Source organism: Triticum aestivum, chromosome 7B (genome assembly GCF_018294505.1).
Source record: "Triticum aestivum cultivar Chinese Spring chromosome 7B, IWGSC CS RefSeq v2.1, whole genome shotgun sequence".
Lineage (NCBI taxonomy): Eukaryota > Viridiplantae > Streptophyta > Magnoliopsida > Poales > Poaceae > Triticum > Triticum aestivum.
The window spans coordinates 649,651,280-649,668,927 of NC_057813.1; the positions used below are offsets into that span (position 1 = coordinate 649,651,280).

The 17,648-nt window shown below is 43.6% G+C and overlaps 1 pseudogene; it reads right to left on the reverse strand.

Annotated features, from left to right (window-relative positions):
* Window positions 1-12,052: 12,052 nt before the first annotated feature.
* The window catches only part of LOC123158367 (WAT1-related protein At1g09380-like), a 39,585-nt pseudogene continuing 33,989 nt past the window's right edge, over window positions 12,053-17,648 (reverse strand).

A 17,648-nucleotide genomic window follows, 5' to 3' on the forward strand; every position in this document is an offset into this window, starting at 1 on the left:
ATACAATGGTAAATTGTATATGTGCACTAGTTCGGCGAAGATATGAAGATACAAGTGCAAAATAGATAGTAGATAAAGGTTTTTGTAATCTGAAATAATAAAAACAGCAAGGTAGCGAGCGGTAAAAGTGAGCGTAAACGGTATTGCAATGGTAGGAAACAAGGCCTAGGGTTCATACTTTCACTAGTGTAAGTTCTCTCAACAATAATAACATAGATAGAACATATGACAAGCCCTCAACATGCAACAAAGAGTCACTCCAAAGCCACTAATAGCGGAGAACAAACGTAGAGATTATGGTCGGATACGAAACCACTACAAAGCTATTCTTTTGGATCGATCTATAAAAGAGTTTGTACTAGAATAACACCTTAAGATACAAATCAACCAAAACCCTAATGTCACCTAGATACTCCATTGTCACCTCAAGTATCCGTGGGCATGATTATACGATATACATCACACAATCTTAGATTCATCCAACCAACAGAAAAGTACTTCAAAGAGTGCCCCAAAGTTTCTACCGGAGAGTCAAGAACGTGTGCCAACCCCTATGCATAGGTTCCCAAGTGTCAAGAAACCCGCAAGTTGATCACCAAAACATACATCATGTGGCACATGATATCCCATTGTCACCACAGATAATCACGACAAGACATACATCAAGTGTTCTCATAAAGACTCAATCCGATAAGATAACTTCAAAGGGGAAACTCAATTCATCACAAGAGAGTAGATGGGGAGAAACATCATAAGATCCAACTACAATAGCGAAGCTCGGGATACATCAAGATCGTGCCTTAGAGGAACACGAGAGAGAACACAAGAGAGAGAGAGAGAGAGAGAGAGAGAGAGAGAGAGAGAGAGAGAGATCAAACACATAGCTACTGGTACATACCCTCAGCCCCGAGGGTGAACTACTCCCTCCTCATCATGGATAGCGCCGGGATGATGAAGATGGCCTCCGGTGATGGGATTCCCCTCCGGCAGGGTGCCGGAACAGGGTCCTGATTGGTTTTTGGTGGCTACAGAGGCTTGCGGCGACGGAACTCCCGATCTATCTTCTGTTCTGGAAGTTTTAGGGTACGTAGGTATATATGGGTGCAGGGGATACCTCGGTGGACCTCCGGGTTGCTCACGAGGTAGGGGGCCGCGCCCAGGGGGCGCCCCCACCCTCGTGGGCAGCCCAGGACTCCCCTGGCGTGCACTCCAAGCCCATCAGGTTGGTTTCCTTCCAAAATTAACTTCTCCAGTTGATTTCGTTCCGTTTTGACTCCGTCTGATATTCCTTTTCTTCGAAACACTGAAATAGGCATAAAACAACAAATCTGGGCTGGGCCTCCGGTTAATAGGTTAGTCCCAATAATATAAAAGTGGATAATAAATCAATATATTGCCTAAAACAGTAGATAAAGTAGCATGGAGCAATCAAAAATTATAGATACGTTGGAGACGTATCAAGCATCCCCAAGCTTAATTCCTGCTCGTCCTCGAGTAGGTAAATGATAAAAAAGAATTTTTGATGCGGAGTGATACTTTGGCATAATTTCAATGTAAATCTTCTTAATTGTGGCATGAATATTCAGATCCAAAAGATTCAAGACAAAAGTTCATATTGAGATAAAGAATATACTTCAAGCATACTAATCAAAGTAATCACGTCTTCTCAAAATAACATGGCAAAGGAAAGTTCATCCCTATAAAATCATATAGTTAGGCTATGCTTCATTTTCTTCACACAAAGATGTTCCCAACTTCTATACCCCCGATGACAAGCCAAGCAATTGTTTCATACTTAAATAATCTCAAACTTTTTCAACCTTCACGCAATACATGAGCGTGAGCCATGAATATAGCACTATGGGTGGAATAGAATATGATGATGGGGATTGTGTGGAGAAGACAAAAAAGGAGAAAGTCTCACATCGACGAGGCTAATCAACGGGCTATGGAGATGCCCATCAATTGATGTCAACATGAGGAGTAGGGATTGCCATGCAACGGATGCACTAGAGCTATGAATGCTCAACAAAAGAAAACTAGTGGGTGTGCATCCAACTTGCTTACTCACAAGACCTAGGGCATTTGAGGAAGCCCATCGTAGGAATATACAAGCCAAGTTCTATAATGAAAAATTCCCACTAGTATAAAAAAGACAACTTATGAGACTCACTACATGAAGAACAAGGTGGTACTTTGAAGCACAGTATATGAGACTCACTACATGAAGAACAAGGTGCTACCTTGAAGCACAAGTGTGGAAAAAGAGATAGTAGCATTGCCCCTTTTTATTTTTATTTTTTATTTTTTTGGGCATTTCTTTTTTTTGGCCTTCCTCTTTTTTTTGGGCAATGCTCTAATAATAATGATCATCACACTTCTATTGATTACAACACAAGGATTACAACTCGAAACTTAGAACAAGATACGACTCTATATGAATGCCTCCGGCGGTGTACCGGGATGGTGCAATAAATCAAGAGTGACATATATGAAAAATAATGCATGGTGGCTTTGCCACAAATACGATGTCAACTACATGATCATGCAATGGCAATATGACAAAAGTAATGTATGTCATGATGATGATGGTGGAAGTTGCATGGCAATATATCTCGGAATGGATATGGAAATGCCATGATAGGTAGGTATGGTGGCTGTTTTGAGTAAGATATGAGGAGGTTTGTGTGTGATAGAGCGTATCGTATCATGGGGTTTGGATGCACCGGCGAAGTTTGCACCAACTCTCAAGGTGAGAAAGGGCAATGCACGGTACCGAAGAGGCTAGCAATGGCGGAAAGGTAAAAGTGCGTATAATCCATGGACTCAACCTTAGTCAAAAGAACTCATATACTTATTGCAAAAGTTAGAAGTCATCAAAAATCAAGTACTACACACATGCTCCTAGGGGGATAGATTGGTAGGAAAAGACCATCGCTCGTCCCCGACCGCCACTCATAAGGATGCACAAGCCAGGTACACTTCATGTTTCAAATTTGTTACATAACTTTAACCATACGTGCATGCTACGGGACTTGCAAACTTCAACACAAGCATTTCTCAAATTCATAATCACTCAACTAGCACGACTTTGATATTATCACCTCCATATCTCAAAACAATTATCAAGCATCAAACTTATCTTAGTATTCAACGCACTCATAAGAAAGTTTCACATATCTCGAATACCAAGTATATTAACATTAAGCAAATTACCATGCTATTAATGACTCCCAAAATAATCTAAGCAAATCACGAGAGTTCATCTATTTCTTCAAAATAAAACTACCACCATGCACTAAAAGATCTAAGTGAAGCACTAGAGCAAAAAATTCCAAGCTCAAAAGATATAAGTGAAGCACACAGAGTATTCTAACAAATTCCAATTCATGTATGGCTCTCTCTCAATAAATAATTTCAGATCTTGATACTTCATTCAAACATCAAGCAAAGCTAAAGAAAACTACAATGCAAGGATAGCACAACTCATGTGAAGAAGCAAAAACTTAGGCTCAACCGATACTAACCGATAGTTGTTGAAGAAGAAAGGTGGGATGCCTACCGGGGCATCCCCAAGCTTAGATGCTTGAGACTTCTTGAAATATTATCTTGGGGTGCCTTGGGCATCCCCAAGCTTTAACTTTTGTGTCTCCTTAATTCCTCTTATATCATAGTTTCTCTTTTTATCAAAAGCTTCATTCACAACAAACTCAACAAGAACTCGTGAGATAGGTTAGTATAAACCAATGCAAAACCTTATCATATTCTAATGTAAAAAATCACTAAAATTATTATTAAACATTTAATACTAAATGCCTCTGCATATTTAATACTCCTATCCTCAAATAGAAACATTAAACAAGCAAACATATGCAAACAACGCAAACATAACAGCAATCTGTCAAAACAGTACAGTCTGTAAAGAATGCAAGAGTATCAATACTTCCCTAACTCCAAAAATTATGAACTAAAGTTCCCACTGTAATAAATTTACCAGATCTCAATATGCAAAAATATTCAACGTTATACCATGCTCTGACTTTTCTAGGGAATTTTTGCAACAGCGGTAAACTTTCTGTTTTCAAACAGCAACATCTATACTAGCAAAATAAGCATGGCAAAGGCTATCCTTGACTTTTTTATTGAAACTAAAGAGGAAAACACTATTCTAACTAACAAAAAGCAAAAACTAACAAAATAAAATGACACTCCAAGCAAAATGCATATCATGTGGTGAATAAAAATATAGCTTCAAGTAAAGTTACCGATGAACGAAGACGAAAGAGGGGATGCCTTCCGGGGCATCCCCAAGCTTAGGCTCTTGGTTGTCCTTGAATATTACCTTGGGGTGCCTTGGGAATCCCCAAGCTTAGGCTCTTGCCACTCCTTATTCCGTAGTCCATCGAAACTTCACTCAAAACTTGAAAACTTCAACCACACAAAACTTAACACAAAACTCGTAAGCTCCGTCAGTATAAGAAAATAAAACCACCACTTAGGTACTGTAATGAACTCATTCTAAATTCATATTCGTGTAATATCTACTGTACTCCAACTTATCTATGGTTCATACCACTTAATACTAGCCATAGATTCATCAAAATAAGCAAACAACACATAGAAAACAGAATCTGTCAAAAACAGAATAGTCTGTAGTAATCTGTATAAAACGTATACTTCTGGAACCTCAAAAATTATGAAATAAATTTCTGGACCTGAGAAATTTGTCTATTAATCATCTGAAAAAATAATCAACCTAAAAGCACTCTCTAGTAAAAAATGTAAGCTAATCTCGTGAGCGCTAAAGTTTTTGTTTTTCACAGCAAGATCACATAAACTTCACCCAAGTCTTCCCAAAGGTTCTACTTGGCACTTTATTGAAACAAAAGCTATAAAACATGATTACTACAGTAGACTAATCATGTGGACACACAAAAACAGTAAGGATAAATATTGGGTTGTCTCCCAACAAGCGCTTTTCTTTAATGCCTTTCTAGCTAGGCATGATGATGACAATGATGCTCACATAAAAGATAAGAATTGAAACATAACGGGAGCATCATGAAGCATATGACTAGCACATTTAAGTCTAACCCACTTCCTATGCATAGGGATTTTGTGAGCAAACAACTTATGGGAACAATAATCAACTAGCATAGGATGGCAAAACAAGCATAGCTTCAAGAATTTAAGCACATCGAGAGGAAACTTGACATTATTGCAATTCCTACAAGTATAAGTTCCTCTCTCATAATAATTTTCAGTAGCATCATGAATGAATTCAACAATATAACTAGCACCTAAAGCATTCTTTTCATGATCTACAAGCCTAGAAAATTTTCTACTCTCCACATAAGCAAACTTCTTCTTTATAGCATACGTATCATCACAATAATCATCATAAATAGGAGGCATGCCTTCATCATAGTAAATTTGCTCATCAAAGCTTGGGGGACAAAAAATATCATCTCCATCAAACATAGCTTCCCCAAGCTTGTGGCTTTGCATATCATTAGCATCATGGATATTCAAGGAATTCATACTAACAACATTGCAATCATGCTCATCATTCAAAGATTTAGTACCAAACATTCTATAGATTTCTTCTTCTAGCACTTGAGCACAATTTTCCTTTCCATCATACTCACGAAAGATATTAAAAAGGTGAAGCGTATGAGACAAACTCAACTCCATTTTTTTGTAGTTTTCTTTTATAAACTAGACTAGTGCTAAAACAAGAAACAAAATGACTCAATTGCAAGATCTAAAGATATACCTTCACTTACCTAGCCTCCCCGGCAACGGCGCCAGAAAAGAGCTTGATGTCTACTACACAACCTTCTTCTTGTAGACGTTGTTGGGCCTGCAAGTGCACAGGTTTGTAGAACAGTAGCAAATTTCCCTCAAGTGGATGACCTAAGGTTTATCAATCCGTAGGAGGCGTAGGATGAAGATGGTCTCCCTCAAGCAACCCTGCAACCAAATAACAAAGAGTCTCTTGTGTCCCCAACACACCCAATACAATGGTAAATTGTATAGGTGCACTAGTTCGGCAAAGAGATGAAGATACAAGTGCAAAATAGATAGTAGATAAAGGTTTTTGTAATCTGAAATAATAAAAACAGCAAGGTAGCGAGCGGTAGAAGTGAGCGTAAACGGTATTGCAATGGTAGGAAACAAGGCCTAGGGTTCATACTTTAACTAGTGTAAGTTCTCTCAACAATAATAACATAGATAGAACATATGACAAGCCCTCAACATGCAACAAAGAGTCACTCCAAAGCCACTAATAGCGGAGAAAAAACATAGAGATTATGGTCGGGTACGAAACCACCACAAAGCTATTCTTTTGGATCGATCTATAAAAGAGTTCGTACTAGAATAACACCTTAAGACACAAATCAACCAAAACCCTAATGTCACCTAGATACTCCATTGTCACCTCAAGTATCCGTGGGCATGATTATACGATATGCATCACACAATCTCAGATTCATCCAACCAACATAAAAGTACTTCAAAGAGTGTCCCAAAGTTTCTACCGGAGAGTCAAGAACGTGTGCCAACCCCTATGCATAGGTTCCCAAGTGTCACGAAACCCGCAAGTTGATCACAAAAACATACATCAAGTGGCACATGATATCCCATTGTCACCACAGATAATCACGGCAAGACATACATCAAGTGTTCTCATAAAGACTCAATCCGATAAGATAACTTCAAAGGGGAAACTCAATTCATCACAAGAGAGTAGATGGGGAGAAACATCATAAGATCCAACTACAATAGCAAAGCTCGGAATACATCAAGATCGTGCCTTAGAGGAACACGAGAGAGAGAGATCAAACACATAGCTACTGGTACATACCCTCAGCCCCGAGGGTGAACTACTCCCTCGCCATCATGGATAGCGCCGGGATGATGAAGATGGCCTCCGGTGATGGGACCCCCCTCCGGCAGGGTGCCGGAACAGGGCCCCGATTGTTTTTTGGTGGCTACAGAGGCTTGCGGCGGCGGAACTCCCGATCTATCTTCGGTTCTGGAAGTTTTAGGGTACATAGGTATATATGGGTGCAGGGGGTACGTCGGTGGACCTCCGGGTTTCTCACGAGGTAGGGGGGTGCGCCCAGGGGGGGCGCCCCACACCCTCGTGGGCAGCCCGGGACTCCCCTGGCGTGCACTCCAAGCTCATCAGGTTGGTTTCCTTCCAAAATTAACTTCTCCAGTTGATTTCGTTTCGTTTTGACTCCGTCTGATATTCCTTTTCTTCAAAACACTGAAATAGGCATAAAAACAACAAATCTGGGCTGGGCCTCCGGTTAATAGGTTAGTCCCAAAAATAATATAAAAGTGGATAATAAAGCCCAATATTGCCTAAAACAGTAGATAAAGTAGCATGGAGCAATCAAAAATTATAGATACGTTGGAGACGTATCAGCTAGCTTCGACACAGATCTGGATGACTCCAAGTCACAAACCGGATACGTATATATTTTGAATGGTGGGGCAGTAAGCTGGTGCAGTTGCAAGCAAAGCGTCATGGCGGGATCTACAGGTGAAGCGTAGTACATGGCAGCCTCAGAGGCAGCACATGAAGCAATCTAGATGAAGGATTTCATTACCGACATAGGAGTTTTTCCCAATGCGTCGGGCCCGATAACTCTCTTCTGTGATAACACTGGAGCTATTACCCTTGCCAAGGAGCCCAGGTTTCACAAGAAGACCAGACACATCAAGCGTCATTTCAATTCCATTCGTGAAAATGTTCAAGATGGAGACATAGATATTTGTAAAGTGCATACGGATCTGAATGTCGCAGATCCGTTGACTAAACCTCTTTCGCGAGCAAAACATGATCAACACCAGAACTCTATGGGTGTTCGATTCATCACAATGTAACTAGATTATTGAATCTAGTGCAAGTAGGAGACTGTTGGAAATATGCCCTAGAGGCAATAATAAAATGGTTATTATTATATTTCCTTGTTCATGATAATTGTCTATTGTTCATGCTATATTTGTATTGATCAGAAACCATAATACATGTGTGAATACATAGACCACACCATGTCCCTAGTGAGCATCTAGTTGACTAGCTCGTTGATCAACAGATGGTCATGATTTCCTGACTATGGACACTGGATGTCATTGATAACGGGATCACATCATTAGGAGAATGATGTGATGGACAAGACCCAATCATAAGCATAGCACAAGATTGTGTAGTTCGTTTGCTAGAGCTTTTCTAATGTCAAGTATCATTTCCTTAGATCATGAGATTGTGTAACTCCCGGATACCGTAGGAGTGCTTTGGGTGTACAAAATGTCACAACGTAACTGGGTGACTATAAAGGTGCTCTACAGGTATCTCCCAAAGTGTCTATTGGGTTGGCACGAATCAAGACTGGGATTTGTCACTCCGTATGACAGAGAGGTATCTCTGGGCCCACTCGGTAATGCATCATCATAATGAGCTCAATGTGACCAAGTGGTTGGTCACGGGATCTTGCATTACGGAATGAGTAAAGTGACTTGCCGGTAACGAGATTGAATGAGGTATTGGGATACCGACGATCGAATCTCGGGCAAGTAACATATCGATTGACAAAGGGAATTGTATACGGGATAATCCGATGAGATCATCGTGGAACATGTGGGAGCCAACATGGGTATCCAGATCCCGCTGTTGGTTATTGGCCTGAGAGCTGTCTCGGTCACGTCTGCATGATTCCCGAACCCGTAGGGTCTACACACTTAAGGTTCAATGACGCTAGGGTTATAAGGAAGATTTGTATGTGATTACCAAATGTTGTTCGGAGTCCCGGATGAGATCGCGGACGTCACGAGGAGTTTCGGAATGGTCCGGAGGTGAAGATTTATATATGGGAAGTTGTCATACGGTCACCGGAAATATTCGAGGGCATACCGGTATTTTACCAGGGCCACCGGAGGGGTTCCGGGGGTCCACCGGGAGGGGCCACCTGTCACGGAGGGCCTCTTGGGATGTAGAGGGAAGGGAACCATCCCCTAAGAGGGTTGGGCGCCACCCCCCTAGGGCCCATGCGCCTAGGGTTGGGGGGGGGGGGGGAACCCTAAAGGGGGCGCCCCCCTTGCTTGGGGGGGCAAGCCCCTCCCCCTTGGCCACCACCCCCCCTCTAGATCTCATCTAGAGGGTCCGACCCCTTCCCCCTTCTCCCTATAAATATAGGGGTGAGGGGAGGGCTGCAACACCACATCCAAGGCGCAGCCCCTCCCCTCGCCTACACCTCTCCTCCTCCGCAAGATCTTGGCGAAGTCCTGCCGGAGAACTGCCACTCCATCACCACCACACTGTCGTGCTGCTGTTGGAGCCTTCTTCCTCAACCTTTCCATCCTCCTTGCTGGATCAAGGCGTGGGAGGCGTCACCGGGCTGCACGTGTGTTGAGCGGGGAGGCACCGTTGTTCGGTGCTTAGATGGGATTGGGCCATGATCTAAATCGCTACGTGTACGACTCCTCCAACTACGTTCTTGCAACGCTTCCGACCCGCGATCTTCAAGGGTATGAAGATGCACTCCCTTCTCTCTCGTTGCTAGTTACTCCATAGATTGATCTTGGTGATGCGTACAAATATTTTAATTTCTGCTACGATCCCCAACATGCTTTTTACCCTAGTTTAGTTCTTTTGTATAATAAGTTGAACTATCAAGCTCATTATGAGCAAGGAAAGAGTTTCCATTCTAATGATTAGTGGACATTTTATAATGATAAGTTCTATTGCACCTTGAGATAATTGTCTTAGATGTATGATCTAAAATGAATGCTACTACATTTTACCCCTTTGGAAATTATGAGTCTTCCACGCCACACATGTCAATTAGTAGGCGAAAGAGAGCAAGTATATGTGATAGGTTATTTTTGGTTTAGTTGGCCTAAAAATGTTGTAGAAGAAAGAAATGATTTGTGGACAAAAGTTCAAGAAAAATTGTTGTAAGAGCAAGAAGAGAGAAAGGATAAGATCTCGAAACGATGGGAAAAGATAGTAAAATGCAGCTATGAGCAACTCCAGTTTGGAGATAATTTGTCTGCTTTGGTTTATCTTGAATCATACTATAAATGATTATGACATTGGCAAATATGACTACTGATACTTCCTTTTTTGTGATTCGGTAAAGGAATAGAAAGTACCCCCACACCTATTTCCTCAAAGAGGTGACCTTGGGTTATCGAAGTCGCGAGAGGAAGATTCCCTTCAAACGATGGTCTCCAGCAAGTTTCTGTCAAATAAATAATTCCAGCTTTTGAACAGATCAATCAAGCTAATTGTGATGAAACACTTATAATAAAAGGAGGTAAGGGTATGAGGTATTAATACTTACAACCATGTATTTGTGTTGGGACCAATATTATCTTAATTTATGTGCTGGAAGTCACCCATCGAAATGTGATAGTTACGAACCGAAGTGGGAGTGTGTCCAAATAACATCTTGACTGCACATGTCCTGCATCAAGAACCAGTTGTCCAACATAAGACCCTATCCGTTGCGTGGGTTTGCCTCGATAATTAAGATTATAACAATCAGACAAGAGTATTGGGCATTTAATAACTACATCTCATGAATCCTCAAGGATTGGATCTGTGTTATTGTACTAAACCCTTTTGTCACCGGTGTTCAGAATAACACTTAACGTTCTTCCTGCCCTTAGCCTCTCCATGGCTCGATTTCCATAATTCTAGGTACCTGTAGGGATGAAGATCGCGGACAAGACAAGAGACATCTATGGAACAATTTATTTCACACATATGGGATGTTAATTCAGAACCCTTTCCATTGATCCCCACAACAAATAAAAAGGGTTGCAAGGCCTATGCTTCAACCCATACCTTACCGAACTACTCACACATGAAGCTCAGATCACAAGAAGAACACACCTTGAAGATTGGTTGATTGACAATATGTCTTACAATGGATGCCTCGTGCGATGCAAGATTACAAGTATGGACTAGAGAGAGATGGACTACGATGGTGATGGCGTCTATGGAGATGGAAATGGTGGCGGCTAAGTTGATGAGAGGGGATGAAGATGGTTCTGTTCTGACTTCGCTCGATGTTCTTCTGTTGACATTTCAGCGTGGTTCCCTTTATAGAAGTTGTTTAGGTGGACGAGTAGCCTCGGAATCCATAACATATGGACACTCATAGGGGTGCTTGCAGTCACATGAAATGTCGTCTTTTGCGCTGTGTCTTCTAGTGCGCCTCCTGGTGATTTATTCTATCTCTTCTTCCATTCCTTTTCATGTTCACACGCGATTTCTTCTCTTTTTTGGCTCATTTCCTATGGAAACATATCAAAGAGAAGATTTATGGAATCCTTTGCATTCATTAGTCATTAATAGCAATATCGGAGCGAATGTCTTGGTTTTAATGAAATATCTCGGTTTAAACGAATTATGAATGAGTGTAAAAATATCACTCATCAACTACTCACAATTACGAGAGGAAATAAAAGAGGAGGATCTATGCAGTAAAATTTGTTTAATTGTGCAATATTCAAAAAATTAATTGAGAGACCCTTGCGACTAATCGATTGAAGCTTGAATGGTTTACCAGATAAAGTTAATTTTTCCTTCGCTAATGAATTTAGCACTAAAGGTGTGGAAGCCTCTATAATCATCTTGCCGATGAAAATATGTGAGTGTTCATCATAATTGGATATATGTTATAGTTCTCACTCGATGCAATACACTCACTAATTTTAACTTATCCGCGCTTCATGAACCAGATGATCTTGTTCCTACAAGCCACGGTATTTTCTAAGCAAAACTTTAAGCATGGAAAAGTTGATGAGTCCAAATTTGCACCATATTTTATTTCTTGTTGTGTATAATAATCGTAGAGTTTTTGGATTTTATCGTGTTCACACACCTATTTTTTTTGTATTATTCACCTAGAATCTTTGCGTATAATAATCATGCTGGTCTGTTCAACACCCCAAGATGGCATAAACTCAGGCCATGACACTGCACTGCAAATCTCGTGCCATGCTACGTTTGGCCGTTGCCTCATGACGATCAAGCGGGGCATGGGCGCAAGGCCGCCACGCCATCGACGGCCCCGTTGCCCGGTTCACCGCCGCCGATTTTCTTCTCCTCGTCGTCTTCCACGGTTTCCGTGGCAACGATGTCCCTTCCCTTGCCCCAGAGCACCGTGTACAGCCCCACGACTACGAAAACGGCGCCGATAACGCTGGTTGAAGCAAAACAATCCAAAAACATATATATGAGCAATCAGCATAGGCATCACCAAATTGTGCAAGAATAAATGCATGCATCGATCGATGAATCGTGGGTACCTGCCGACGCGTATATTCTCGCCGAGGATGCCCCACCCGACGACGGCGACGATGATGAGCATCATGGGGCTGAACATGGACACGAACACCGGCCCGCGCACCTGAATGCACCACGACATCACAGCAATCACAATCCCGGACGCCACCACCCCCTGCATATATACATATATTTATGTACATGTTCAGTTCCACTTCCACCACAACACACTGACAAAATAAATAAATAATTCACATCGTGTCTAATGATCTGGACATGGTGAGAATGTGTTCTTACCGCGTAGAGCGAGCCTACAAGCCTGATATCGAACCCGAGCGCCCACGCCGAGAGCCTGTGCTCCGCGGCCACCGCAATAACGCCGCTCTGGACGCTGGCCATTGCCGCCATCAGCACCGTCGTCGTGTGTACGGAGACGAGAAGGTGTTGGACATCCTCTTCTGCACGCCGACGCCATGCAAAACGATTACTTCAATCTGTACACGCGAAACTGCAAATTTCCCTCTCACGTACACGGTACATATCATTATGTGTAGTTCTGTACGTACCTGAATGATGAACCAGACTGCCCAGGCAACGTTGGAAGCGATGACCAGAGCCGCCCCGAGTGCGGCGGCGTGCCCGCCGGCGTGGGCCGCGGCCTCGGCCGCCATGGTGCGCTGCACGTACGGCCAGTGGACCGGAGAGTCCAGAGTCTTGACGAGGGGCCCCTGTAGAAGGTCATCAGCATGCACTAGTAGAAAAACACCTAATAGTCCCGGTTCGTAAGGGCTTTTAGTCCTGGTTCATGAACCGGGACTAATGGGCCGTTACTAATACCTCCACCCATTAGTCCCGGTTCAAATCAGAACCGGGACCAATGTGCCTCCACGTGGCCCTGTGCGCCGAACCCAGTCAGGTGGCCTTTGGTCTCGGTTGGTGGCTCCAACCGGGACCAAAAGGCATCCACGCGTCAGCATTCCATTGGCTGGGGTTTTTGTTTTTTTTTTGAAAGGAGGGGAGGTTGGAGGTTTTGGGGGCTTAATTTAGGTGTTTCATATATTGTGTTAGCTAGCTAATTAATAGAGAGAAGTGTCCTCTCTTATGTCCGTGCTTGGTCGACGCTACGTACTATATATACATAAGTGATCGAGAGAACCATTCAGTACAGAAGTTCGTCATGCATACCGAGAGAAGTGATCGATCGACCCATCCTTCTCCGAGAGATTGGTCGAACAACAAGTTTTCGTATCATGCATCCGACGCTACTCGCTACATACATGTACAATATGTATAAGATCTCTTAATTACAAACTCCTAGCATTTGAAATCAATTTCCACATGGTATTCTCTGGCTTTATTGATGACGTGGTCAAGAAAGAATCCCGCCAATTCCTCTTGAATTGCTTTCATGCGGTCTGGTTCTAGGAGTTCATTTCGCATCTGCCACGTCTAATTTGAAGAAGGGGGTTAATTAATACATATATATGAATGAAACTCAACAGAAATGATGGGGTAATAAAATGAAATTGTGAATATTATTGCTTACGCACTTCATATTGTCTTTGAGAGTAGCCCCGCTTGTTTTTCAAAGTCGCGGTGTGGATGAACTCGCACACGTAGTATCCACAGAAATCATTCCCTTCCTCCTGCCACAAGCACTTTACGAGAAATAGAGGTCAATCAAACTGATAATGAAGCATTATAAATGGCATTGATGAAAGTATAGCTATAGAATCAACGGGAGATGCGCGCAACTAGCTAGCCAGTAGTACTTACTTTCGGCCATTTATACGTCAGCTCCTTCGGCAGTCCCGGAGCTTCTGCGGTGAACTGTTTCCAAACCCTGCAAGACAAAGAAAATTATTATTATTACTTGAGATATCAGGAAATGAACAAAAAGTTGCCGATATGGTGCGATAATGATCGATTGAACTTACTTGCTGAGCATTTCAGTGATGTCCGCATAGGATTTGGGATCTCTCCGTCTCGAGTCTAAGACGGTTACTAGTCCACGCTCAAGCTTAATCTCCAGAAGAATATAGTGGTACCTGCGCACGCATGCATAACTCACCAATTACATTACTATAAGCTCGCTTGAGTAATAAGGGAAACCAAATATGCACACGACAGTAACACTTACGGGCCGTTGTAAGGAAAGAGTATGGTATCTTTGTTTTGATTTTTGATTAACGATTGTAGCAAGTTGTCCTCGGCCTCTTTGACGTTCTTTTCAACCAGAAATACATCTATGATATTTGTGTTAATGAACCCAATATCATAAATTTCTTGTTTTTTGCACTCGACGATCTTCAATCTGCATAATATATATATTGAGGATAATTAATTATAAATACATGCAATGAAAGAGCCGAGCTATATATAGAGACTTAATGACAGAAATAGTACTTACACGCAGTAGCAAAAGACCATTAATTTATCGAGGGCCTTTTGATTGAAGAACTCGAAGAACTCCTCAAATGGAACAGTCAACAGATCATTTGCAACGAGATCGTGCTCCTCTTTAATATGCAGATACAAAGCATTCTTACCCTCAGACTCTCTGCAGGTTTCCATGTACCAATTATGGAATCTTCGCATCATTATTGTCAGAGATTTTTCATCTTTGACGAGAGGCTTCCCGTACTCGTATCTGTGTCCGTCCACCTCCAAGAAATCAGGAAGTGCATCGTCAGGCTGGTAATCGTCAAGATTGCCATAACTGGCCACCGTCCCCGGAGCATTAGACACATTGAGCGGGGGGCACGATTGCTGTGCTTGTTCGCCGAGTCGGGCAATTTTTTCCCCTTTGATCGTTCTTTTGACCTTTTAGCACTGACAGTAGTTTCCGACCGCTGGGCTTGGAGATATGTTTGTTCAGTAATGCGCTCATAGTTGGTTCTCGGCGGAGACTTTGGTGGTTTCCTCAGGGCGTCGAGAGTGCGCTTTGCTTTCACCGGATCTGCCTTCTCCTTCAGAGGTGGATGTCTCTTTGCTTTCACCCCTTCAAAGAACTCCTTCACGTGGGTCCGCACAATCGTATCGTTTTCATCCTCGGACCTCTCGTATGGTAACTTCTCTAGAGGCTTGAGAGATGATGGACCGTATTTGTATTGCCTCCTGCCTCTGGTTGTGCTGCTAGATGCCGGAGCAGACGGAGCGGCTGCGGCGTCTGTCTTCTTTCGTGCTTGCTTACAAGGCGGAGGAGAAGGAGTACGACGCGCCAGAGCAGCCGGGGCGGCGGCGGGTCTCTTCCGCCCTTGCTGGCGAGGCGGAGAAGGAGGATGCTGCTGGCTGCTCGGGAGCGCCGGTGCAGGCGGAGAAGGAGGCGGAGTGCCGCCATGCGCCGGAGAAGGAGGCGGAGTGCCGCCACGCGTGCCCTGATCGTCACTCGCCGGAGGAGGAGGCTGTGGAGGAGGCGGAGTGCCCTGACTCGCCGGAGCAGGAGGAGGAGGCGGAGGCGTCCAGTTCAAAAGGTTGATGAGCTCCTTCTTCCATAGGCATGGAGTCTTCAGAGCAGAACCCAGCCTAACCACTTCACCGGTAGGGTGGTAAAGCACGAGGTCCTCAAATCCCTCCGTTATTTCATCCACCATCACCTTAGCATATCCTTTTGGAATCGGCTGGCAGTGATAAGTTGTGCCGGGTCCACTAGGATAAACTTGGCCAACAGCCGCCTTGACCTTGAAAGTCATCCATCGCGCCATCATGTGGCAATTTTGAGACTCCGTGATACCATCCACGGGATAGCTGGCAGGAGCCGTCAAGACATGCTCCGGCTGAAGCAGCTCGGTGGAAGCCACGCTGCTTCTCGGCTGAGATGGCGGGGTAGCTTCGGGCAAGCTTCGGCAGGTCGTTTGCTGCGATTTGCTGCTTCTCGTTCCTCTTCTCGATCCTCTAGCCCCATTACCCTTTCGTGCAGCGCCTGCAGTTGGTCCTGCTCCAGTTTCTTCCTCCTCTCGTGGGTTTTGTAACCCCCTGCGGCCAGAAAACCAACCTTCCACGGAATGGAGCCTGGCGTGCCTCGTGTCCGTCTAGGGTGCTCAGGATTCCTAAGGGCCATTGTGAGCTCGTCCTTCTCCCTGTTTGGAAGGAACGTCCCTCGCTACGCTGCATCGGTATAGTGTCAAAGGTTCTTGACTGGTAATTCCAGTTGCTCGTCCGTCCACTGGCAAAACCCTGTTACAGGGTCCAAGGTTCCGCCAGACCCGAAGAACCAAGTCCGGCAACGGTCTGGCCATCTCATTGTCTCTGGTTCAATCCCTTTTTCAAGCAGATCATTCTCAGCCTTGGACCACTTAGGCCGGGCTTGCAGGTAGCCACCTGACCCCGTGCGATGGTGAAGCATCTTCTTCGCAGCATTTTTCTTGTTTGTCTCCGACATCTTCTTACTCTTTTCCGATGTCTTGTGGGCCACAAATGTGGGCCAGTGATCTTTGATCTTCTCATATTTGCCGATGAATTCTGGTGTCTTTTTATCTTTGACAAACTGGTTCAGCTCTTTCCTCCACCTCCTCATTAGGGTTGCCATCTTCTTAAGAGCACAAGACTTGATTAATTCCTCTTTAACTGGCTTCTCCGGATCCTCCTCTGGCGGTAGGGTGAAATTTGCCTTCAACTGAGTCCAAAGATCTTCTTTCTGCATATCATTGACATAAGACACCGGAGCGTCTTCCTCCTTAGGCTTATACCATTGCTGGATGCTGATCGGGGTCTTGTCCCTAACAAGAACCCCGCATTGAGAAGAAAATGCCTTCCTTGTCCGGATGGGTTTAATTGGTTCGCCGTCGGGCGCGATTTCTATGATCTCAAACTGTTCATCCGAGCTCAACTTTTTCTTCGGGCCTCGTCTCCTTACCGAAGTTGTGCTCGATCCGAAGGGCTAGAAATTATAAGGAAGAAAGACGAGAGTAATTAATATGTGTACATATACCAAAACAATGGAAGCATCAATCAACTAGTCAGCACGGGCTTAACTAATATATATATATACCTGGTCGGGCTCGGTTCCGTCACCGGAGCAGTCAGCACGGTCTCCTTCTTGTTCCTCCATTGTGTCACCGGAGCCATCATGAACATAGTCCTGTTCTTGTACCGGCATTAATGGGCCGAAGCCATGATGAACATAGCCCTCTTCTTCACCCCGTTCTTCCAGCTGACCAACAACGGTGTCGAGGAGAAATGACGCAACTTCATCCCTTCCATTTGAGATTATGTCCCTCAATATCGCTTCTGCTTCTTCGTCTCGGCAGTGCTCCATAGTTTCTGCAAATATTTACAACATGTCAATTATTATTCAAACATGGTACAGATGGATATATATATATATATATATATATAT